General features: G+C 41.2%; 1 protein-coding gene across 1 annotated transcript in view; it reads right to left on the bottom strand.

Moving 5' to 3' along the window:
- Positions 1-25,307, bottom strand: part of fa2h (fatty acid 2-hydroxylase) — a 45,277-nt gene that overhangs the window by 12,052 nt on the left and 7,918 nt on the right. The gene's annotated exons all lie outside the window — the stretch shown is intronic.

Here is a 25,307-nt window from a genome sequence, read left to right as displayed (position 1 = left end):
GATTAGTCATGCCATGGAGACTTGAGTTCAATAATATTTTTTTGTATTGCCAAATTCTCAAGACAAAAATTTGATTATAGTAAATTTACCCCCATTGATTCCAGATGGGGCCGCAAATGCATTCGGGTCCCCATCCGGAATCGATTTATTGTAATCACATTATTTTCTTTTCTTTTTACAAAAAACTAAAAATATTATTGAACTCATGTCTCCATGGCATGAGTAATCAATAGAAAAAAAGTCATGTTTGGGGTGAACTACTCCTTTAAGACAAAACAAGGTTTGAAAATTATCACAGTTAAATTGGGATGAAGAATGAGTGTTTTCTTAAGTGTCCAGCTTCAACATCTGTGCTTTCCAGGATAGGTGAAAGGTAATTTTAGTGCAATGTATTTGTTATCTTTTATCATCATATAAATCTAAATATTATGACAGTATCGGTGGGTATTTGATGGCTGTGTGATTGTGTCTGGATCATCACTATAACGTAATTTGCTTGTTTCTGTCTTGAGCAATTTCTACACAGTAAAACCCTCAGCGTTAAACTTAGCCATTTGTAACTCTGATAAAGTACAAATGGACCTTTACGGGTCCATTTCTCTCTGTGTTAAATTAGCTCTCAGGATTTTACTGCCTAGGCCTAATCTTTCTGTACCATGGAGCGATGGCGGAATGGCCACACACCTATTCGTATATCATTGTATAAAGTGCATTCCCTGTGGGAGTGTGTGGTGGAGTGAGTCATAATAGTGTCCATTTTCTCTTTTATGATTGCACTTTGCTCTTCTGTGTCAGCGTCATGTAACGTCGTGGGTTATAAATATATTTTATGCTGCTGCTGCTTGGTCACTGCAATAATCAAACTCTGATGGTCATACAGCAGCATAGCACAATTATCACGTTCATTTTTGTTTGGACTAACACACATCTTTCAATATAATTTAAAGCTGTTAACACCCAGTGCATCATCACCCACGCTAAAGGTTAGAGTATGATACTCTTTCATCCAAACCAGGTCATGGACCTGCAGTATTTCTGTGGACACAGAAATACTGACATTTTGGAGAGTATTGTAAGTAAAGTAAGCAGCCTTGGGAAACAACAGGAGAGTACGGTATGCTAACAATACGTTTATCTTGTAGTGAATTTAGTCCACATTTGCTTTGGGCATAAGATGTCTTATAATAGGCAATATTTCTTAATTTGTTCCATATATACGTACACAATACACAGTACACATATGCACATGCACGCGTGCACACACACACACACACACACACACACACACACACACACACACACACACACACACACACACACACACACACACACTGAGAGTCGAATCCGTGCAAAGGAGAGTCGAAGGTGTCTAAATACGTCACAATACAAGGAAGCATTAACTGCAGTCTATAAAACACAAAAATACAGAACAAAACATCTCCCTCCCCTTATCTGTGATTGGCTGCTAATGGTTTTCCTTTCAGTCACTCAGGCTGCTGGCTTCAGTATCCTACACATTGTGTATACCAGTAGTATTGCTTTCATGTGGTGTTGGATAGAAAGGTCTACACAGGTTTCCAGCAGGAACACCCTATTAAGTTGTTGTAGAATCAAAGTTGGGGAAATGGAAAGTCAACACAAATGAAATGTTATCACAATTTGACAGGGAAATCTTTGTTAACACAGATATGTATTTTCTTCTGCCTCACGTAGGAATTGGAAACAGCCCTGTAGGTACTGAATTAGGTATGGGACGATATGAGAATTTCGTATCACGATTATTGTGACAAAAGAAATCGTGATTTACGATCAAAATTCATTATCCTGGGGTGGAACATTTGCCAAAAAATAGCAGATCTACAAGCTCACAACGTGTCGCGTTGTGACACGTTGTGAGCTTGTAGATCGGCACTTTTTGGCAAAGACATTTGATAGAGAGTGAAAAAAAGACATCTTGTACGTATATTATAAATATCAATTCTAGAGGGTTTAAGTGGTCCGGATATGCAGCTCCGCAAATAAAAGGTGAATTGATCCCAGTACATGACGGAGGACGATATCACGATAAATTAAATCTCCACGATACGATTATAGTGAGTGTTTTTTATCTCGATAAACGATTATATCGCGTATCGTACCATCCCTATACTGAATGTGAGAAGCTACAGTATAGACCAATGGAACACCTCCGACGCACACGAGTCAGTCGGCTGTCCCGGTTGGGACGTATTCCAGAACGACCCATCATCACCTGAAAGCACTGTCGGTCAAGTGGAATATTTATCAGGCGGGTAGTTTCAACTAGACAGATGATTAACTTTAGACACAAACACTCACACCCATGCGCGTGCATGTGTGCTGTATTTACACAGTACCCCTCTCTTAGCCTACTTGTACTCCCTCGGCAAACCAATACCCACACAGGCAACTCAATACCTCCACATTCACCCTGTGGTCTAACTCTAAACCACAAACACACCACAAACACATATACACACAGATACGCACGCACGCATGCACGCACACACACATACGGACACACACACACTCGCGTGCACACACTGTAACTAACTTTATTCATCATTCATCCATCTCATGTCTTAGACCAGGGATACTCAAATAGCTGGACCTGTGGGCCACATTACAAAAATGGCAAGGGGACGGGGCCAGTTGATAAAATGACATTAATGATACTTGATAACTTCTGTCTTTCATTGGCGCCTTATATTGTCAATCTTAACTGGCAAATTGAACACAGTGGTATTGAATTAGCATGAGATGGTAAAATGAAAGCGAAAGCATCTGTTCATTTTGGGTTAAAGTGACGGTTCTCTGCAAGTCTGCATCAACCTTTCGTCACAATGCTGAGGCTCATCTTTGCTGCTGCTCAGAATGTGCGCACACAGTTTTCCCTTTGTGGATGATTATTCATGTCATATTAATTTACGCTAAAGATAAGATAATAATTACTTTCTAGCTAAAAAGAAATACGTTTTTCTTTTCTTTTCCTTTTTTTTTTTTTCTTTTTTGATTGATTGATTGGTGGGCCAGTCAAAATTGTGCCGCAGGACGAAAGTGGTCACGAGGGCCGGAGTTTTGCCGCAGTTACAGTATATAGTGATTGGAATCAAATGTAAGTTTGGTTTATACTACATAACTTAAGATAAATGTAAAATATATGTAATAAGATTGTTACATTGCAGGTAGCATTGTAGACAGCAAAGTGGCTACCAAAACATGCAAGCTCGTTAGATAGCACAACTGGGGAACACAGAAAATGGAGTTTGCTGAAGAAGGCACGTACGCACACACAGACACACGGGCGGAATCATAAATCAATTTTAGGGAAAGAAGTACTGTAAGCCGACACACCCTTGGTATCACCATGCAGCAACCTATGGTCTGCTGAGCCTTCGGATAATATTTGATTTTGTCATCCGATAACCATATACGTAGGTTCTAATTCCCTTTGTATATAATAGTACTGTATGTACCGGTACATGAAGGTTTTTTTAAGGATAACCTTGAGGCCACATATCCTAATGAACTGAGTAATGAAAATGAGTCTAGCAAATCACAATAGGTATCCTATGTCAGTTGTGTGTGTACTAGGGATGGGACGATACGAAAATGTCATATCACGATTATTGTGACAAAAGAAATCGCAATTTACAATATTATCACGATAATCAAAATCCATTATCCTGGTGCGGAACATTGACCAAAAAATAGACGATCTACAAGCTCACAACGCGTCGCAATGCGACGCGTTGTGAGCTTGTAGATCGGCTATTTTTTGGCAAAGACACATTTAATAGAGAGTGAAAAAAAGACTGTATCAAGTACGAATATTATAAGTACCTTTTACCGATTATACAGGGTTTAAGTGGTACCGGATATGCAGCTCTGCAAATAAAAGGTGAATTGATCCCAGTGCATGACAGAGACGACATCACGATAAATGAAATCTCCACGATATGATTATCGTCAGTGTTTTTGTTATCACGATAAACGATAATATCGCTTATCGTCCCATCCCTAGTGTGTAATGGTGTGACAATGGGAACGTAAACATAGGCACTTCTTCACGGCAACGTTGACAAGACTAACAATGATAACAGGGCTTATTAAAAAATATATTGTTATTGATGTTCATGTGACCATGACCAAACAGCATTTCTACCATTGTGTCAGGTTGAGTACAAATGTTCAAATAGCGTGCCATATGGTCATCATAGGACGGCGTTCCTGTCTAGTTGCTGTGATGGAAACACTGCCTCCACTCCTCTCTGCCTCCTCAGCAGCACAGGAAGGATCAGTGATCAAAGTGCACTGAACTACATGCACCTGCATTGAGGAGCACCATGCAGGGCTGGGTAATTAACTGAAAATATATCAGAACCCATATTCTGAACTTTCTTTTATCTTATAGTATACCGGTATTTCAACAAATCGACACGAAAAGATTCTATAATACTTTTTTGTAATCGTCTAATCAATTAGTCTGATTAACCACTTAAACCTGTATTATACTTTGCTGCGCAATGGTGTCCTGAGCTTGTAGATCTGCTATTTTCACAACGAAAAAAAGTTCATCAATCATAATTGAAACTTTAAGACTGCTGGCCTACTGGTCTGGGCGCATACCACTTAGGCATTTGTCGCATAGTTATGGATGCCTGGCGGCATCGCCGATTCGATTCCAGATCCGGACGACCTTTGCCGCGTGTCGCTCCCCATCTCTCCCCCCATTTTCTGTCAGTCTACTGTCCTATTCAATAAAGGCATAAAAGCCCCAAAACAAATCTTAAAAAAAAAATGTGTTAAATGTGAAACCGTCTGGCAAACACTCACTCCAAAAGCACACCCCACAATCGACCTCAAAAAGCATGTGGTGAGACTGACATGCAACATTAAAATACAGGCTAACATGAATAAATGAAAATGTATAAAATGGCCACTCCACCATATAAACAAACGTATATTAGCCACACACATCCGCACCCTGCAAAGTGCATTATGTATTGCACATTACAATATGATGTCCTGTCCAATTACAAGTTGTTTGACACTGCACAACACAGAGGCTTACTCTCCTAGGAGCTGACAATGGAAACAAACGGTAGTTATAGGAACTATCATTACATGCCTCAGTCACATCCAAACATTACAAAGGCATGTCAGTATAGACAATAAAAGTGTAACGGACACGGACAGTAGATTTAGCACTTTGAATCACAGACGCACAGCAGTTATAGCATGCTGACTCCACAATGATGTTGTTTGTTGTTCGTTTTATTTACAGTGTTGAGCAACATCTGGACTAGTAGCATGTGTGGGTGTGTGTGTGAGTCCTACTGGTGTGGGAGAACAGCGGAGCACCCACATGAACACAGGGAGAACAAAGAAACTCCACACAGAAAAGCCCCAGTCAGGTTTTGATTGATTGAATATTATATTGACAATTAAACATTTTAAAGCAGTAAAAAAACAAATGAATTAATCACAAAAAAATAATTCCCTCCTCCACGTCATCAGCGCCCACACCCTACGTGTGGTTGGCGATAGGGCCTTTCTGTGTGGAGTTTGCATGTTCTCCCCGTGTCTCTTAGGGTAGGTACCCTCACAAAAACATGCAGTAATCCTGGTCTCTATAATGACTCCCCCTGGCGGAGGGGAAAGGAACTGGTTGGAATAATGTGTTCCTTCCACACGCTACGTCCAAACTGGGGAAATCCCCCCTGTCAGGTGAAAAGAAGCAACTTGGACTCCTCATGCATAGAAGGAAGCATGAGGTCAGTCTGTTGCTCTCCCCAGGCGTGGCAGAGGGAGAGCAGAGCCCAGGATTACATAGGCAATTGGCACTGGGTGAAAATGGGTTACAAAATAGTGGGATAAAAACTATATCAAATAAATATATATATAGTTTCTATTGTGGTCCATGTGAACATTCAACATCTATATAGGCAACAATGCAACGGTACAAAAAGTACAAAATGTTTGGGTACTTGCGGTGAGACAATGGGGCTGTTAAGTATGACATCATTTTGTAGGCAGAGGAGAATTTCTGCCCCCAGTTTCCGTGAATCTTTTTACTATTTACACATTTTTCTTCTCTTTGTTGTTGAAAGGAAAGTGTTAGAATTATACTTTAGTCGTTATTTTTGTCTCGGATCTGTTGAAATAGCGAGGGACAGAAAATGCTCTGGGGGCAGAGTTCTCCTCTGCCTACAAAATGATGTCACAGCTTAAAAGCCCCATAGTGCTGCTAAAGTCACTGTGCCCTTCTAAACTGTATATTGTACTATATAATAATTATAACACATGCTATTTTGTTGCTGTCGGGTAGAAACCTTGAATCTCCATATTTAAACCATGCAATTGTGTAAATGAATGACTTACTTTGTCACACTACAGTGTCATATTAAAGAAGCCAATATCTTTTTAAGTGAAAGTGGTTAAATGCGTCTGTGTCGTTTTATAAATACTGAACTATTCTATATTTTTACTGTAATATAAATGCAGTGCAGTATAGTGTTAAATATTACAGTTCAATGATCTCTATTACACTGTCTGATACGCATGTGTGTAATGACTTGGCACGACTTGGTTATGGAGATAGCAGGACTACGTCTGGTGAGAAAGGTTAGAGGGATTTAAGAACAAATAGATTATTATCTATGGCTCTGTCATAATCCAGGAATAAGTAAGACAAATAATGTAGGCCAGCGGTTTACTGTATAATATTATTATTTATTTCTCCACAGGAAACACACATTTTCAAAGGAGTTTCCTCAAGTATTGTATAAGACATCTTTAAAAAATGTATTACTGCATCCTGTAAGCAATGTTCCTGCATCCTAAATATACCATAATAAGTGGTGTAGAAGCAATGTGTATTTTATCTTGTTTTTTTATATGACCTTTCTATGAGACAAGGTGTAATCTTTCCAAATATGCTGTAATACATTTATTTTTACAACATGCTTTACAACAGGGGTAGTAACACAAACAAACAAAGAGCCGTGGTAAAAAGCAAAGAATAAAAGGTAATTACACAGAACCATACAGAACAGAGAAGGAAGAACTACTTAGACCAACCTGTGGGATCACAAATGTTAGTATGTTTTATTGCAAACTCTATGTCTAAGTTTAAGGTTTCACGTATTTAGTCCAATGTTGCTAACAGTGTTGATTTCATCAACTAAAACTATGACGAAAAATGATTGTCGACTGTGTTTTTTTCACTGACGAAAACGAAATAAAAACGAAATAAAAACTAAGCTGTGATGACTAAAACTAAGACTAAATATATTGACAATTTCATCAACGAAAATAAAAACTAGACTAAAATGTTAGGGAGGGAATAGTGGAGAAGAGTCATTTTATGTTTGGTTGCTCTCAGGTGTTGCGTGCTGAAAATAGCCGATCTACAAGCTCACAACGCGTCGCGCTGCGACGCGTTGTGAACTATTTTCAGCATGCAACCAATGCTATTTTCAGCATGCAACCAAGTGTAAAATCAGCCATTACGATGTCATCAAGGCTTGCCAAATTACATTTCAGTTGACTAAATCAACTGTAGATTTAGTCGCCTAAAATCTTATGATATTTAGTCGACTAAAACTAGACTAAAACTAAAACATTTCAGGTGACTAAATTATGACAAAAACTAAAAGACATTTTATTCAAAAGACTATGACTAAAACTAAATAAAGAATTGATGTCAAAAACAACACTGATTGCAAACTATGTCTAGTTTAAGGTTTCACGTATTTAGTTCAATGTTGCTAAAAAGAAGAAGCACGTTTAGTATCATATGGATGTCACCAGATAGGCATATGACATACTGTAGGTGGCTAATGAGATGTTCATGAGATGGCTGTCCCCTTGTGTGACACATAGGATTCTGTAGGCTAAATATCACATGTTGTTGATGCTCTAGGAACACAACGCGTGCATGGAAAAGGTAATGAGAATGGTATGTAAAGTTAAAGTTAAAGCTTGCGTAAGACTGTCTGAGACTGTGTACAAAATGTGTTTGTTGGAGCATTGCCTGGCCCCAGGCTGACCTGACAACACTGAGAAGGACTGCTAGAATTCTGTCTATTAAAAATAAATAAACACAATTTCAGCTAACACAGTCAATTATGTTTGTATCCATGTCTCCGCTTTTGCAGCGCATCTCTTTCAGTAAGCTATTCCTAATTTGCAGTAGAGAGGGGCAAAAAGGATGACAGATAACTTTGAGGACATTGTTTGCACTTATAGGCCTGCTAAATAACCAGGAATGTTCAGTCTAACTACAGTAACACATGAATTAAGACTAAATAATGAGTCTAGCAGTGATTACTCTATACTTGACATTACAGCTGACAATTTTCCCAACCACTGTGATTTGTTTGGTCTAATGTTTTTCATTATTTCAATACAGTATGCAAACTTGAAACTTGCTTAAATAGGTAATGCTACAGTATACATTATACACTTAATATGACTGCGGTTGTTTTGTTGCATGTCTATGGCATATTATATATTGAGTGCAATTAGACCGGTATGGTCCTTTAATACTGGTAATGGCTATAGTGATTGTGTGGTTTTATATCCATGTTTAACTAAATAAGATGTTGTTCAAGCAGGAAAAATAAGTGCACTGTTTGGCTTTGGCAAACATAAAGAATATTAACATTATTGTCAAGGATATAAACCATTTATGTACAGCTTCCCATGTGATTTCATGTGTACTGTGGGGTGCTGTTAGCTACCACTGTACACGACAGAATGTGAAGGAGAGAGAAGGAGGGATGTAATTAGGTCAAATGCTCTACTTTGGACTGTCAACCTTTAACACAAATATGCAGCTTCAGACACTGCGCCCAAACCTGAGCAACCGTCTTCAAGTTCAATAGAATTCACTAATATCACTGTTCTACCATCATTAGGATCTAGGCTAAAACGAAACGAAACATTATATGTGTATATTTTTCATTCTGAAACTACTCCCACAAAATAAACACAAAAGACCAAGTTTGATCAAGAAGTTGATTCAGGTGGTTTTGGGCCTAGAAACCTAAGTGTGCTAAGACCAAAATTCCCCACTAACATGGTGAGCTTGCCTAAAATAATAGCACAAAATGCAAAGAAATTGAATTGTAAAGAAGTAAAGTTGACAAAGATTCAATCCTTCTCCTCATGTCTTTCTTGCATTATTCTCATTTCATTTTCCACACCTTTGTCCAATATCGTTTCCATTTACTAATGGTTTTCATTAAACAACCTGTAACCCTGACAGAGAGAGACCTGCAGTCACAAGCTGTTACTTAAACACTAAAAACCAGACTTAATTGTTACCGCCCAGGTCTGTTCCTCTCTATCCAGGAGTGCCATGTGTACACTATTCAGCTCTGAGTCAAGACAATGCCCACTATGCGTGTCCTATTCACATACTTCTCATACCCAACCTGCCCATTGTCATACGGTATATTGACTGTAGTGTATTGCATATAAGACATGAATGCATTCATTAAACTCTTCGAGTGGTCAATAGTTAAACTAGAAGCAGTGCTCTTCCGAGCACATGTCTCCACCAGGTCAGGTAGGTTATTGTGGCCTCCTGGTGGTGCTGTAATAGGCCAATGTGAAAAGGGTCCGATCGCCGTGAAAGGCCGAAGAAGACATGGCTGCGTTCAGAGTTTGAGGCATTTTGTACAATACGGAACAATCCTGCAAACTTTGGAAGCCAATTAGGATGGAATATGAAATATCGGACAGATCCGTCTTGATCACATGACTATAGAAATACTGTGTACTGACTTTTTGGATAAATCTGAAGGATTAATATAAAAAAAATGTTTTGCATACGTCAGCCTCCTGATGGCTCTATAAAAGGCGGAAGTGAAAAATGCAGGGCAAAGGTTTTTCTCTGACAGTCATATATGTTGTTGATCACATAACTGTATACTCTCTACTAAGGCTAGGCGATATTAGGAAAACTTTCGATATTCAATAACGTTGAATACCTCGATATTGATATTACTCACGATATTAGTAAAAACAATTGCATTATATCGTTTTTAATGTTTTTCTGCTTTATGTCCACTGCCTGCCTGACCCAGATAATGATAGCATATCCATTCGTGCACACTGCACAGTACACATAGAATAAATACATTAATTGCCTTATTTCCATTTTCCATTTGCCTTATTTCCATTTTCCAACAATTGTTTATTCCGCACCTGGTTACAGATGGACTGCTTTTTTGCATGTGCTACGTGCATGCATGCATAGTGTGTCTCCAATACCTAATTTCAAGCCGTCTCGCATGTCGCTACCTCGATGAAGGTAAATATATTCAAATATATTGCCCAGCCTTAGGGTCAACCGAATTGCGTGATTATTGGACAAAATCTGTTGAAGTACTGTCAAAAAATCTGCCTTATGGTGGTGCTAGAACAGGTCCATGTGAAAAATGTAGGGCAGAGGTTCTGAACTGGCATCCAGGGAATGTGTGTGCCTTCCGGCCTGGCGGAGACAACAATCCGAAGAATAACTCATGCAAAAAGCTATTTTAACTATTTTCCCTATTCTAGGGATGGGACGATACGCAATATTATCGTTTATCGTGATAAAAAAACACTCACGATAATAGTATCGTGGAGATTTCATTTATTGTGATATCGTCCTCCGTCATGCACTGGGATCAAATCACCTTTTATTTGCTGAGCTGCATATCCGGTACCACTTAAACCCACTATAATTGGTAAAAGGTACTTATAATATACATACTTGATACAGTCTTTTTTCACTCTCTATCAAATGTCTTTTCCAAAAAATAGCCAATCTACAAGCTCACAACGCGTCACTTTGTGACGCGTTGTGAACTTGTAGATCTGCTATTTTTTTGGCAAATGCTCCACCCCTAACGGATTTTGATTATCGCGATAATATTGTAAATCGCGATTTCTTTTGTCACACAATAATCGTGATATGAAAATGTCATATCGTCCCATCCCTAATAAGAATGTCACCAGATGGGCATATGACATGGGAGCAGGCTGATGAATCTATGGCTGTCCCCTTGTATGAGACATAGGATTCTGTATGTCCTTGGCCCTATAGGAATACAAAGCTTGCTTGGAAAACGTAATGGGGATGGTATGTACAATTATTTAAATAACATTGTTGGAGGCTTGGAGCAATGCTTGTCCCTAGGCTGGCCTGACAATAAACTGAACACGGAGAAGGACTTCTTTGAATCCTGTCTATTTATTTGATCAGTGCCAGACCATTAAAGAATCAGGGAAGATTGTTTCTGTCATCTTTAGTCACCAACAGGTAGCGATAAGTAACAGACTAGGGATGGGACGATATGAAAATTTCATATCACGATTATTGTGACAAAAGAAATCGCGATTTACGATATTATCGCGATAATCAAAATCCATTATCCTGTGGTGGAACATTTGCCAAAAAATAGCAGATCTACAAGCGCACGCGTTGTGAGCTTGTAGATCGGCTATTTCTTGGCAAAGACATTTGATAGAGATTGAAAAAAAGACTATCAAGTACGTATATTATAAGTATCTTTGACCAATTATAGAGGGTTTAATGGGTACCGGATATGCAGCTCGGCAAATAAAAGGTTAATTGATCCCAGTGCATGATGGAGGACGATGTCACGATATATTAAATCTCCACGATACGATTATCGTGAGTGTTTTTTATCATGATAAATGATAATATCGCTTATCGTCCCATCCCTACAACAGACATCCAAGTCTGTTACCGTTCATTCATTCATGTCTCACCTGACCTGTTGGTAAGACATGAATGAATGAATGAATGAATGAATGAATGAATGAATGAACAAGCAGTAAAGCAAAGCCCTTTATCCCTCCCTCCCTCCCTCTCTCTCTCTCTCTCTCTCTCTCTCTCTCTCTCTCTCTCTCTCTCTCTCTCTCTCTCTCTCTACTACACTATGTTGTATTTTATGAGGTATTTATGATGTTATTTTCAATGGAAAGCACTTTGGCTTGTTTTTAAAGGTGCTATACTGTACAAATATAGGTGACTTTACTTGACACTGCAAAATCCTGAGTGTAATTTAACTCTTTAACTAAATGTATCTTTATGAGTTCATAATGGGCACAGAATTTTGCTGTGCAGGAGGAAGGATAAAGATTAAATAAAAGGTGACAAAAAACAAAGGAGATGATGAGGCAGCGTTGCGTTGCCTGGTAACACCAGAACACAGATACCACCGTCAGCTATACAGTAGACTGGGGAGAGGAGTGGGGTTAAACCTGAGGGTGAAGGAGAATTCACCGTTTGTCAGCCTTCTGATTGGTCCCTGAGACTCCCTGACTGGCCAACCAGAAAAATACATTCACTTTTTGCAAGCAGGGGTGGAGTTCTGCAGTCGGAGAAAGTGGCAGCCGTCTTTCACCGGCTGTCCGCACTGCGGAGCACGGCCAGGCCGCTCGCGACCATAGCGTTTGCGATCATTGTAATGAATAAGCTTCAACAAACTAGTTCACATGGACCTTATCAATGGTCTAAGAGTCACGATTGGGTACATATATTTTAAATGGGCAGAATTACGAAAAGCCAGCCTATTATGTGAGGAGAAACATTATAGTTCTGTCCTCTTCCTACCCAAGATGCAATGCGCTTCTCTTTCTATTTCTATTCTATCTCTGATCCAGAGGATTAAACTAATTAAAACATTTATTTTCGGGGGAAAACTACTGTTTTGCTATGTAATTACTGTACCTTTTTCTTCCCTTTTTATTAATATCACGTAGGTGTGTTTTTTTTGGTACTTTATATAGCTGTAATGAGGCTATGAAGAAAAAAAAAATCCCATCCACTACCACTATAAAAGAATCTGCAAAGAGGATTCTGTCCCACTGGGATTAAACAAATTAAAACATATATTTTCGGGTAAACCCCCTGTTTTGCAATGTAACTACTGTACCTTTGTCTTCCCTTTTTATTAATATCACCTAGATGTTTTTCCTTTGGTACTTTATATAGCTGTAATGAGGCTATAAAAAAATAAAAAAATCCCATTCACTGCCACTATAAAAACAATCTGCCCAGGGTCAAATGTCCCATCATAGTAACAGGGCAGAATGGGGCGGGATTTGCAAAAGGGAGAATTGTCTAAAAATTAGAGTGACAACCTGGATCAAGATGGAGTGCCGCCCATATCTTTTCTGAGCAGGGGTCACACCTCTCACGCAAACGGACATGCATTGATCCCAAAACCCCCCAAGTTCACACCTCAACAACGCTTTAGTGCCCAACAGGTTGTTTTAACATAGTAACCAGCCTGTATGCATCCATATCAATAGAACTGTATAGTAGGTGTTGAGCGACATGCGTGTGACGACTCTAGATAAACGACCCCCCAAACATTGAATCACCAATGCACCGCTGCTTAGGATAGATATGATATTAAAGTGTGTGCTACAGTATGCTAGACCGATACTATAAAGGGTTCAAAGTACTGGGACAGGACAGGAGAGTCGACTGCTCTTGGTTTGGGTGAGGCTGGTCAAATAAAGTGGTTGAGAGGATTAGGGTTTATTGTGAGAGTCCACGACACATACTGTATCATGTTCTGTGTCTGCCGTCTCCCCTCTTCTCAGTTAACATTATGGGTAACCCATTCAAGTGTCAATTAAATGTGATACACTTCATGTATTTAGAAAACAAGAAGATTATGTTGATGAAGCGGGTCCATACATCTGGAAACATGTTTTTATTTAAATCAATATAGTCTTCAGTTCGTGTAGGATTATTTTAATATTAGGCTAACCGCAGTTGAATTACAATGACTTTCTATTGGCAGTTCTCCGTTCTCCCTTACCCGAAGTGGGGCCTCAATTGTGGGCGTGAATTTGTAGGCGCCCGTGTGTCTCTATTGCCTTTTTTATGCTTACGTTTAGTGTGGTATCAAATACCAAAAATAGCCGACCTCCAAGCTCACAACTGCGACGCGTTGTGAGCTTGGAGGTCTGCTATTTTCTATATTTTCACCCAAAAGGCCCTTTAAGAAATGTCAGCCCCTGCCTCTCTAACATTCTCTGCTCGTCCTTGGGGGGTGGGGGGGTGGGGGGGTGGGGGGGGCAGTAGGGTCAGTTCATGACAACTACGTAACATAAAGCAAAGGACAGACGTAATGCCATAACACACCTATGGTCTGAAATGTAACATGTAACGTACTGTAGGGGTCAAGAGGTCAGTGAAGGCGTATCCAAGTGTCCATCCAGAGCTCAAGGCCTTCTCAGAGTCTAACTGAACTTCACCCCACTGTTGCCACATGCACACACAACCTGGCAACTGCAATGAACACAAAAAGCATACCGGTACGTGACACACACACACACACACACACACACACACACACACACACACACACACACACACACACACACACACACACACACACACACACACACACACACACACACACACACACACACACACACACACACACACACACAGAATCATCTCCTGCTAGAGGTGCAAGATAGGTAGGTACGATTTGTTGTCTTTTACTTCTGTACCTCTGTTCCGAACTGGGAAAGCATCATTCATTTACCACCTAATCAATTTTTTTTTTTATGAATCTGAGAAATACGTATCAATTAATAGCTGACACAAACACAAACAAGATGGAGATAAAGGCTAAAGACTTTTCCCATTGCGTACTCTGTATGAAAGGGACAGAACATGCAGTCTAATTTATTTGCTTTCTATCATGATTTCTATCATCAACTCCACTGAGCATAAGACACACATGACAATGACATCATACAGTCTCTCTCACACCATCCTTGTTATTTCTCACAATCCATTCCTATTCCTGAGTAGATGAAACACCCATCACCCCTGTCAATCATCCCTATTCCTGAATCCTGAGTAGAAAGAATTTACAGCAATTCCTATTCCTATTCCAGCCATATTCCAGAGTAGATAAAACTTCCAGCACCCCTAGTAGTCCATCCCTTTTCCCGAGATCCTGACTACATAAAACCCCCAGCACCATATCAATCATTCCTATTCCCGTCCCGACAAGATAAATCACCCATCACCCCTATCAGTCATATATCCCGACTAGCTAAAACTCACAGCACCCCCATCAGTTAAAACAGTCTCTTAACTACTTGAAGCCTAGTCTGGGATCACTTCACTTTTAGGGTTGAGGGAGCGGAAACCACAACACGTCATGTTGTAGTCCTCAAAGGACTACAATTTGCCGGAAAGATCAAACCGGATTCGGTTTTAACCCAAAATGATTTCCTGCGCTCAAGGACATACTGTTAGGGCCTACCTAATAAACTCCTTGATGCAGAGTAGTTTTGCTTTTGAAAATTTTGTTTGGTATATGCATCTTATTGTCCAACTTGTAGTGACTGGCAAGACTACTCTAGCTAGGCTACTCAAGCATTTTAATAGGGTTTGGGGAAACAAACGGGGGGAACCAAATCAAAGCGACGCCCTTCTTCTAGTGGTTTACGCTTTAGGCGGAAACCAAACGGCCTGTTGAGAACGAACACCAGGCTAGCCTGGTGAGGCGAGGTTACTTGAAGCCCAACGCCTACAATTCTGGGTGGAACAATCGCCAAAAAAGTGTACAAGCTTGTAGATTGGCTATTTTTGGCGAAGAGATTGGTGTAGGGACTAGAGTGATAAAAGAATGTACTAAGTACAGTTGCAAATCAGGTCCATTTCACTCAGAATAGAGGGATTAATGAATGGTTAAATGCAATTGACAGGGTCAGATCTAAAGTAGTTCAAGGTGCCAAAGATTCATCTAATGTCACATCTCAAAGTCTATTCCAAATTATATGGAGCTCAATAACATCAAATCACGTGTTGTAATTGAAATGTTGTTATGAGCATACCAGGAGAGCTGGAGGTTTGCCAAACAAAATCGCAAACGTGTATGGCATTCCAGAAATGACTTTCACCATGGATCTTCAACAGGGGCCGGGGCCCCTAGGAGGTCCTCAGAGTTACTACAGGGGGTCTTTTTTATATTAACCACTTGAACCACTTGGATAGTGGCATATTCTGAGAACTTTAGCCAAAAATAGCAGATCTACAAGCTCACAACGCCTCGCAGTAGATCGGCAATTTTCGGCAAAGAGGTTTGGTGTAGATGGGAAAAAGAGCAGACTAAGTAAGTACAGAGTGAAAGGTCAAGTTTATTAAGTATTCACTGTTCAAGTGGTTCAATATCTGAAAATACAAATTAACATGAATCCAAAACACACTGATGATTGTGCTGTCAAACAATGAAACTATATGGAATCTATGAAAAGGTTGTGGGGGTCCCTGCTTCATCTCTCTCTTAACTAAGGGTCAATTGGCCTGAAAACATTGAAGACCCCTAGTGTATGGCATTCCAGAAATGACTTTTACCATGAGAAAGTTCAGAAATATACCACTGTTCTCAGATTAATCATTCATTAGCCAATCAATACATCACATTTGCCGTGCTCTTCTATTCAAATTTGAACGTACTCTCCCATCAGCGGAGGTAGACAGGTCACATGACTCTGTGGTTAATGGTTAATTGCTATATAATGCCTGTGCCAGGGTACATGCTCTCTCTGCTGAAGAGATAACACATTTCCCTTTCTCATCTCACATCTGACATCTGCAACTTCACACATGCACCCTGCCCCCCCCCCCCCCCCCGCGCTTCACACACACACACACACACACACACACACACACACACACACACGCACGCACGCACGCACGCACGCACACAGACACACACACACACATATTCATCCTATATTGCACACACACACACACACACACATATTCATCCTATTGCAAACAGCATAACGTTGTTGTCGGGTGGAAACCTCGTATCTCCAAGTTTCAAATGTGTACGTTCTTTCGCAAAGTAAAGCCCTGGTTCATCAATCATCACACAAGGCCGTCGCACAAAAGTAGTGAAAACAGCAGATCTACAAGCACACAACAGGTGAGACATGAATGATCGGCTGTTTTCACTAGTTTAAATCATTTTTAAAATGAAAAATGCAAAACGAACAGTTTTATACATACAAGGTTTTCACCCTTCAACGATGATAAGTTTATCATCCCCAATCATCCCTCCATTATAGCCGGAATAGAGGAAATAAGGTCAAGGTAGAAGCTCTCGGCTAAGCTGCAAACTATACGGGCTCTAAGTGTGTGTGAGTGTGTGACGTGCCTGCGTTGGTGTGTGAGTGTGCGCGCGCGTTTGTGTGAGTGTGCGCGCATGTGCGTTGGTGCGTGCGTGTGTGTGTGTGTGTGTGTGTGTGTGTGTGTGTGTGTGTGCGCGCGCGCGCGCGTGTGTGTGTGTGTGTGTGTGTGCGTACGTGCGTGGGCTTATCACAGCAAAAGCTTCAGGTGACAGGTGAAGTCTTTCAAACCTATGACTTTGAACATTGAAGGTATTGTCACAAGGCGGCAGGCAGCTGGGCGGGGCAGGGCATTTGAATGTGCGTGCCGTGCATGTGTATGAGCGCACGTACACACACACACACATGCACGTATGTCTGACTGTGGTATGTGTGGAGCAAACAGGATCACTCAGCTCCCTTGAAATAATAAGACCAGTCAAACCTGAATGACGAGGAGTCCAGATTCCACCCTTGCTCTCTATTCCAATGGTGTGTGTTTGTGTGTGTGTGACTGGTTTTGTGTCTGTGTGTGTTGTATGCGCGCAGGTGTGTGCGTGTGTAGAAAGGAGTGTCATGTTACAATCCAGTCAGTAAGTAAGTTAGTAAGCTAATCGGCCTATAAACACTCTAAGCACCATTTCCATACTTGTTTGCAGTAACTCTGCATTTTTAGCTATTTAACATAACCAGCAGCTCTAGATACCAAAGAAAGACTACACATTTCTGGACAGATCCTATAGTTCCTAACTTCCTACACAGGCTTTCACAGAGAAACTTGTAGCCAAAGGTATCTCTGTGAGTTAGTTAGGAGAAGGCAATCCCCTGTCAGTTATGGATGGGACGATAAGCGATATTATCATTTATCATGATAAAACACTCGCAATAATCGTATTGTGGATATTTCATTTATCGTGATATCGTCCTCCGTCATGGACTGGGATCAATTCACCTTTTATTTGCAGAGCTGCATATCCCGTACCACTTAAACCCTCTATAATTGGTAAAAGGTACTTATAATATACATACTTGATTGATACAGTCTTTTTTTCACTCTCTATTAAATGTCTTTGCCAACAAATAGCCGATCTACAAGCTCACAACACGTCGTGGCAGGATAGTGGATTTTGATTATCGCGATAATATCGCGATGATATCGTGATAATATCACAAATTGCGATTCCCATCCCCTGTCAGTATAGGTGAGACTTACTCCCCGCAGATTTGTCCCATAAAGTACAGTGGTTACATGCATGTTATGTTACCCAGAATGCAAGATGATGAAATGACTTTCACCCTGATCTTCTTTTCAACTAAGTTCACTCTGTTTTATGACATGTATTTAAATAGATACACTTCAAAAACTACAAGGACAAAGGGCAGTCAGTAGGCACTTATACTGTATGCACACTCACAGGCAAAAATACACAAAGATTTAAACTACGGTACTGTACTTTATGTGATCACGAGTTAAATAAGCCCAAATCATTGACAGTACAAAGACGAAGGGTGTTAAGGGGGCATGGAATGTTAGGCTGAATTAGCAGTTTGTTTTCCAATTCATGTTAAAAAACGTCAGCAGATGAAAATATGACAGGCTAGTAAGCAACTGTAACTAATGAAATCAATAATGGCGTGTTTTTAGGTGTGACCACCAGAACCATGGGTGTGCCACTGGTCAATGCTTGCACAATCCCACACATCTAACACACCCATTATTAATCTTATTAACTGATTTGGATTTTTTTTATAATCACATAAATAGCTAGAATAGCTCTTAGCTGGGACTTCACACTCCAGTCTTGTTTATTTTTGCTACATCAGGCTGCTAGCACTTACGGCCTTCATCTGGGCATAATGAATTCTGTGTGTGCAGCTTCCCCAGCTGATGTCTGCTCAGATGGTGATGAGCGCACAGGGAGAATCGAATTATTAGAAGGACTAATGAGAATGAGGCAGAACACACACACGCACGCACGCACGCACGCACGCACGCACGCACACACACACACACACACACACACACACACACACACACACACACACACTCATTCACTCACTCACTCACTCACTCACTCATTCATTCACCTGATCACCTGACCTGATCACAGTTCAACACGTGAAGCCGAGATTTTACAAACCTTCAAAAAGCTTTCACTTTTGTACAACACACAGTTAGTTATCTTACAACCTAAATCTAATAAAAAATACTTCTTTATGAGCCCATAAAATGTGACATGGAGTGTTTTATGCTGTGTGGCCTACATGTGTAGGTTAATACTTCCTATGCATCCCATGTCTGTCTATAATGCATTATAAACATACTTCTAATCTGCTTATAACACTAAGGAATAAGAACTCATAGACACATAATGCTTTAAAACAGGGGTCTTCAACTGGGGCCCAGGACCCCTAAGGGGTCCTCAGAGTTACTCAACGAGCTTTGGTGTAGAGGGGAAAAAGAGCAGACTAAGTGCAGAGTGAAAGGTCAAGTTTATTAAGTATTGACGGTTCAAGTGGTTAAATATCTGAAAACACAAATTGTCATGAATCCAAAATACACTGATGATCGTGCTGTCAAATAATGAAACTATGGAATCTATGAAAAGGTTGTGGGGGTCCCTGCTTCATCTCTCTCCCAACCAAGGGATCCTTGGCCTGAAAACATTTAAGACCCCTGCTTTAAAAAAATAATCATAACACATGTGGCATTTTATAATGACTCATCAAGTCAAGTGTTATAATACTTCATAATTGCCAATAGTAGCTTCTAGCTGCCTCATGTGGAGGCGGTACTTCCCCTATTTTCCTCCATGGCTTCCGCCCATACTCCTCTGGGTGTGTCTAAGAATCCTGTCTGTCTATCCCACATCTCCTAACAACAGACCTGTGAGTATTTGTTCCCCAGGGCAATGAGCCAGCAAATCTCCATTGACAAATGTATGCACGCACGTCGCATGGACGCACTGACTCATGCACGAACGCGCGCACGCTCTCACACACACACACACACACACACACACACACACACACACACACACACACACACACACACACACACACACACACACACACACACACGCAGACACATCCCTCAATTTTTATTTGTAGGCCCACAGCAAGTGTTTTCACCCAAAAAGCTGAGCTTGTAGATCTGCTATTTTCGCTAAATGTTCGCCACAGGCAGAGACACAGAGAGTTGGTCCCAGCTGAGGTGATTGTTATAGTGGTAGTAATGATGTTGTCAAACATAATTAATTGCAGAGTCAGAATTCCCTGTGTGCATGACATGTGTTGGCTAAATAAATGAGTCAGCGATGTTTGGATAGATAAACGTGATGAAGGAAGGACGGGTTCTTCCCCTGTTTCTAGAAATCTCTGTCTAGGAATTCTCTCTCTCTCTCTCTCTCTCTCTCTCTCTCTCTGGAATTCTCTCTCTCTCTCTCTCTCTCAGTTCTCAACACTAGGGATGGGACGATATGCGATATTATCGTTTATCGTGATAAAAAACACTCACGATAATCGTATCGTGAAGATTTAATTTATCGTGATATCGTCCTCCATCATGCAATGGGATCAATTCACCTTTTTATTTGCTGAGCTGCATATCAGGTACCATTTAAACCCTCTGTTGGTTAAAGGTACTTATAATATACATACTTGATAGTCTTTTTTTCCACTTTATATCAAATGTCTTTGTCAAAAAATAGCCGATCTACAAGCTCCCAACGCATCGCGGTGCGACGCGTTGTGAGCTTGTAGATCTGCTATTTTTTGGCAAATGTTCCGCCCCAGGATAATGGAATTTGATTATCGCGATAATATCGTAAATCGCGATTTCTTTGGTCACAGTAATCATGATATGAAATTTTCATATCGTCCCATCCCTATTCTCGACACACCAGTCTTCCTGCTTCAATACGAGCAATCATATCCCCGTGGGGACACTCCTCCCTACCTCGTTTCATTCAAAACAACCAATAAGGAGGACTCCAAAGTGCCTGGGGAAAATGATTTGGACTGAAGTGAAGAACAAAAGGCCCCACCTAGATACAAATTATTGCAAACACACAGGAGAAGAGTTCAAATACAAGACAGCAAAGCAATCGACACTGCAGTAAAGCTATTTGCAGATAAATGTTTACATTCTCAAAGTGAACACACAGGATTTCACTGTGAATTCTTTGGTTTCCGACCTCCCATTGTTCCGACCGACCACCTAAACCTTAACCTCGCATCACCAGTTTTTCCACCTCAAGAGGAAAGCCTGGTATTCGTTTACAACGGGCCGTCTGATCCGGTCTAGACCGGATGGCAGAAGAGGTGAAGTGGCGTCGCTTTGTTTTGGTTCCCCCGTTTTTTTCCCCAATCCCTATTTAAATGCTAGAGAAGTGTAGTCTTGCTAGTCGCTGTCGCTGCCAGTTGAACTAAAAGATGGATATACCCATCGAACTTAATTCTCTCCCTAATCGGGAGAGAAGCGACCTTCACGTCGCATACACAAACTTTAGAAGGCAATCGTAGCCATTCAGGAGGGAATATGGGAAATGTTGATGACATGACTTTAGAGATACAGTGTACCTGCTTTGCGTGATTTTAGACCAAAATCTGTAGGAGCAGTGTCCAAAAATGTGTTATGCCAAAATCGGCCTAATGGTGGCGCTAGAAGAGGGCCATATGAGAAATCAGGGGCGGAGTTTGTGATTTGATACATCCATAGGAGTGTGTGTGCAAAGTTTGGCATCGATAGGGCCAACGGTGGAGATAAGAGTAAGGCCAAAAGTGTGACATGACGTGACGGACGGGTGGACAGACAGTCGGTGGAGCTTTTCATAGTAACTTGCGACCTGACGGTCGCAATAAGCAAAATTACGCCGCATCAAGGGTTTTATTGGGTAGGTACTAAGATGATGTCCTTGAGTGCGGAGAATTGTTTTGGGTTAAAACTGATTCCGGTTTGGTAGATCCGGCCAAAGTGTAGTCCGTTTTGACTACAAAATGAAGTAGGACGCCATCCGCTCCCGACCGGATCAGAAGCCCGAAATTGGAAGCGATCCCAGGCTATACCTAAACATAACCTTAACCTCAGTAAAACTAACGCAGGTGAATGCTAACCTGCTGATGCTGATGAATGCTAACCTGGTGAAATGCTAAGCTGCCGACGCTGGTCAATGGCTGCTAACCTACCTGGTGAATGTTAACCTGGTCGGACCAACGGGAGGTCGAACCAATTCTCAGTCCCCACTCCATGCCCTCTCTCTCTCTCTCTCCCCCCCTCTCCTTTATCTGTCTCTCTCTTCTCCAGGTAGAGGGTGTTACCCTAGCGACCACCTGAGTCCCAGAGAGACAAGTGCTAATTGAAGGCCTTTGCTGTTGCCCACGGCAGCAAAAGGCAAACAATGTGAGCTAATGTATTGCCCTGGTGATGAACCCTGACCCAGAGTGGCGAAGGGTTGTAAACGATGCAGGCTGACCTGCACGGCGGTTATGAAAGCATTATGATGCTGACAGACAGTAGTAACACAACATCTTTTATTCTTTATTCCTCTCCTCATTCCTCCTGTATCCAGCATCCTTTTCCTCTCAGTGCCCTTTCATTACCTACACCCCCCCCCCCCCCCACCCCCCCCACACACACACACACACACACACACACACACACACACACACACACACCCTCAGACCCATCTGGAAGACAATCGTGTCATTGAGGGAGAAAATGAGCTTAGTGCTGAACCGACCACTGATGAAAGTGAACATTCCAGTGGCCTTGTAAGACTCACTCAACCCCAGCTGCCCTCTGACATCAACCACCGTCTTTACCGCATCTCTTCTCTGCAACTCTTACGTTTCTACTTCGTTTACACTATACTGTTATTTCTCTGTCATTCTCCCACCCATTTCACTGGATTGATTCCTTAAACCACCCACCTCTGCTACCTTACTTTGTGGCATGTCCCAATTGTGTTCTGTTCCACACACAACTCCCTTCTAGTAATCTTTTCTCTGCAATGTGTTGGTAGTAAGGCATTCACCGAATATTTGAATATTCGAATATCAAAGTCACGATTCGACGTTGTTCACCAAAGTCAAATATTTGCTTATTTGGATGATTTGGTAATGCTCTATATACTGATGTCATGAGTCGCATTTCGTCTCCCGGAACCACCGTCGGCGTGAGCGTCTGGGAAACCGGGGATTTCCCCGCTGGGCCGCTAGGGGGAGTCCGGCGAGCGGGCCGCTGCAGGTCACTGCAGTGTTTCAATTGAAACGGGCCTCGGCCGTCAATGCGAATGATCGTCGTCCATCAGAAACCCCCATTGGGGCCCCCTTTCTGTAACGTGCTAGTTCTGCCTATGTCCTGTTGCCAGGGGGGACTCCGACTGCCAGTAAATCTCAGTCCAAATAAATGACGCTCATATGTGAATGACACGCTATCGGAAGCCCCCCTCAATGGGCCCCCTCTATCACGCTGTCGCTGTGCCTGTGACGCTGCACACCGATTGGCTTCACTTTGTAATACGAGCTAGGCGCGCGGTTTAGTTGTTGGATGGACTATCAAAACAAGTTGTTATTAGTTAGAATACATCACAGAGCCTTTCAAACGAGAGAGCATTTGTGAGTAAAACCACTAATTAACAAGAATGCACGCTCATTTTAAGATGGCAACAACAAACATGGACGCAACACTGGTCTGTCGCATCCTATGGTCGCATCCAGTCAGATGAAACATGTCATGTGGACAGCTGGACACGTTAAAACGTTACCTTGAATGGAATATATCTGAGGAGCAATTATGTCAACTTCCCCAAAAGGCTGTCCTGTCTTATTAAACCAGACGCTGGGACAGCATCCACTGCTTGTATTGTATCCATAATATAACTTGTGAGTATCCTAATTTATTACCTTAACATGTCACGCCAATGCGCAAATGGTAATGTGGGTAGCCTACAGTAATTAATGTACAGTATTTGTGCAAGTTGGCCCTACATTTGTGGATAGCCTATGCATTATGTTCAAACAGTTCAATCCAAAACATAATGCTTATAGTCCAGTAATTTTAGGCCAAAATTAGGCTAAACCTAAAACAAATTGCAATAGTAGCAAACTCAACTGATTCTGTATCCTCATTATATCCTTAGTGAGAGAAAAAAAGTCCCAAGGAATCCCATCAGGGCAAAGTTTTGAAAACGACCTACCTACCTTCACTTACTATACACTATAATATAAAGGAAAAAATGACTCCCAAAAAAATCTGCTTTAAGTGGGATGTGAGGGATCAAACTAGGGGTTTTTAATTATTCGGAATCCATTGCAAGCAGTTGTTTTGCACGAAAAACATTCATTGGGCAAGAAATGGCCACTCAAAATGATGGTTTAGTGATGAGTCATCAATTTTCACAGTCTTTTGGGGTCCGTTTTTAGTGTGGCGTTGGAACCGTTCATTTTGAGGAGGGGGTGCTCAAGTGAAAAATTGACAATTAATTAATAAATAATGCTCAATTTTGACAATTAATGAATAAATAATGCTCAAAATGTTTAAGCTCGCGCGCTACGCGCGTTCGCATAGGGCCGGTCTGATGCAAATCCCGGGGCTGAAAATTCCTCCCACACCAAGCCTGCCCGGAACTAATTACCAGGTGGAAAAACAGCGGCCAGTCGGCCACTACAAATCACTATTCATGAATGCCCTAGTTGGTAGTACGTACGTACTATGTAAGTTCTATGTGTTCCTGTACTGTCTCTATTGTCCATTCTATTCACTAATACTAACCCTGTCATTTACTGTATTAATCTGCAATTCATGAATACAAAATCACGTTCTCATATACTGTACTGTACTGTATACTGGTCATAAAGACTATGCATGCATTACTGCTGCCCTGTTGAATTAATTAACATTTTGATTGCATATGAAGTCCCCCCCCCCCCTTCATATGAAAGAGAAGGCCCCATTATGAAGGAGAAAGAATGTTGATATGGATTGCTGAACAGCCTATATTTCCACATCCAGTTCCAGAGTAGATAGATAGGCCGATTAGCAGGCAAGCCCTTCAGAACAAAGTTACTAGCCCCAGGCAAGCAAACCTAAGAATGACACACCAAGCTGATTA

The sequence above is a fragment of the Nannobrachium achirus genome (genome assembly GCF_963921795.1).
Source record: "Nannobrachium achirus genome assembly, chromosome: 11".
Classification (NCBI taxonomy): Eukaryota; Metazoa; Chordata; class Actinopteri; order Myctophiformes; family Myctophidae; genus Nannobrachium; species Nannobrachium achirus.
The sequence above is the reverse complement of the archived record's forward strand: the minus strand, read 5'-3'. Positions and strand labels throughout refer to the sequence as shown.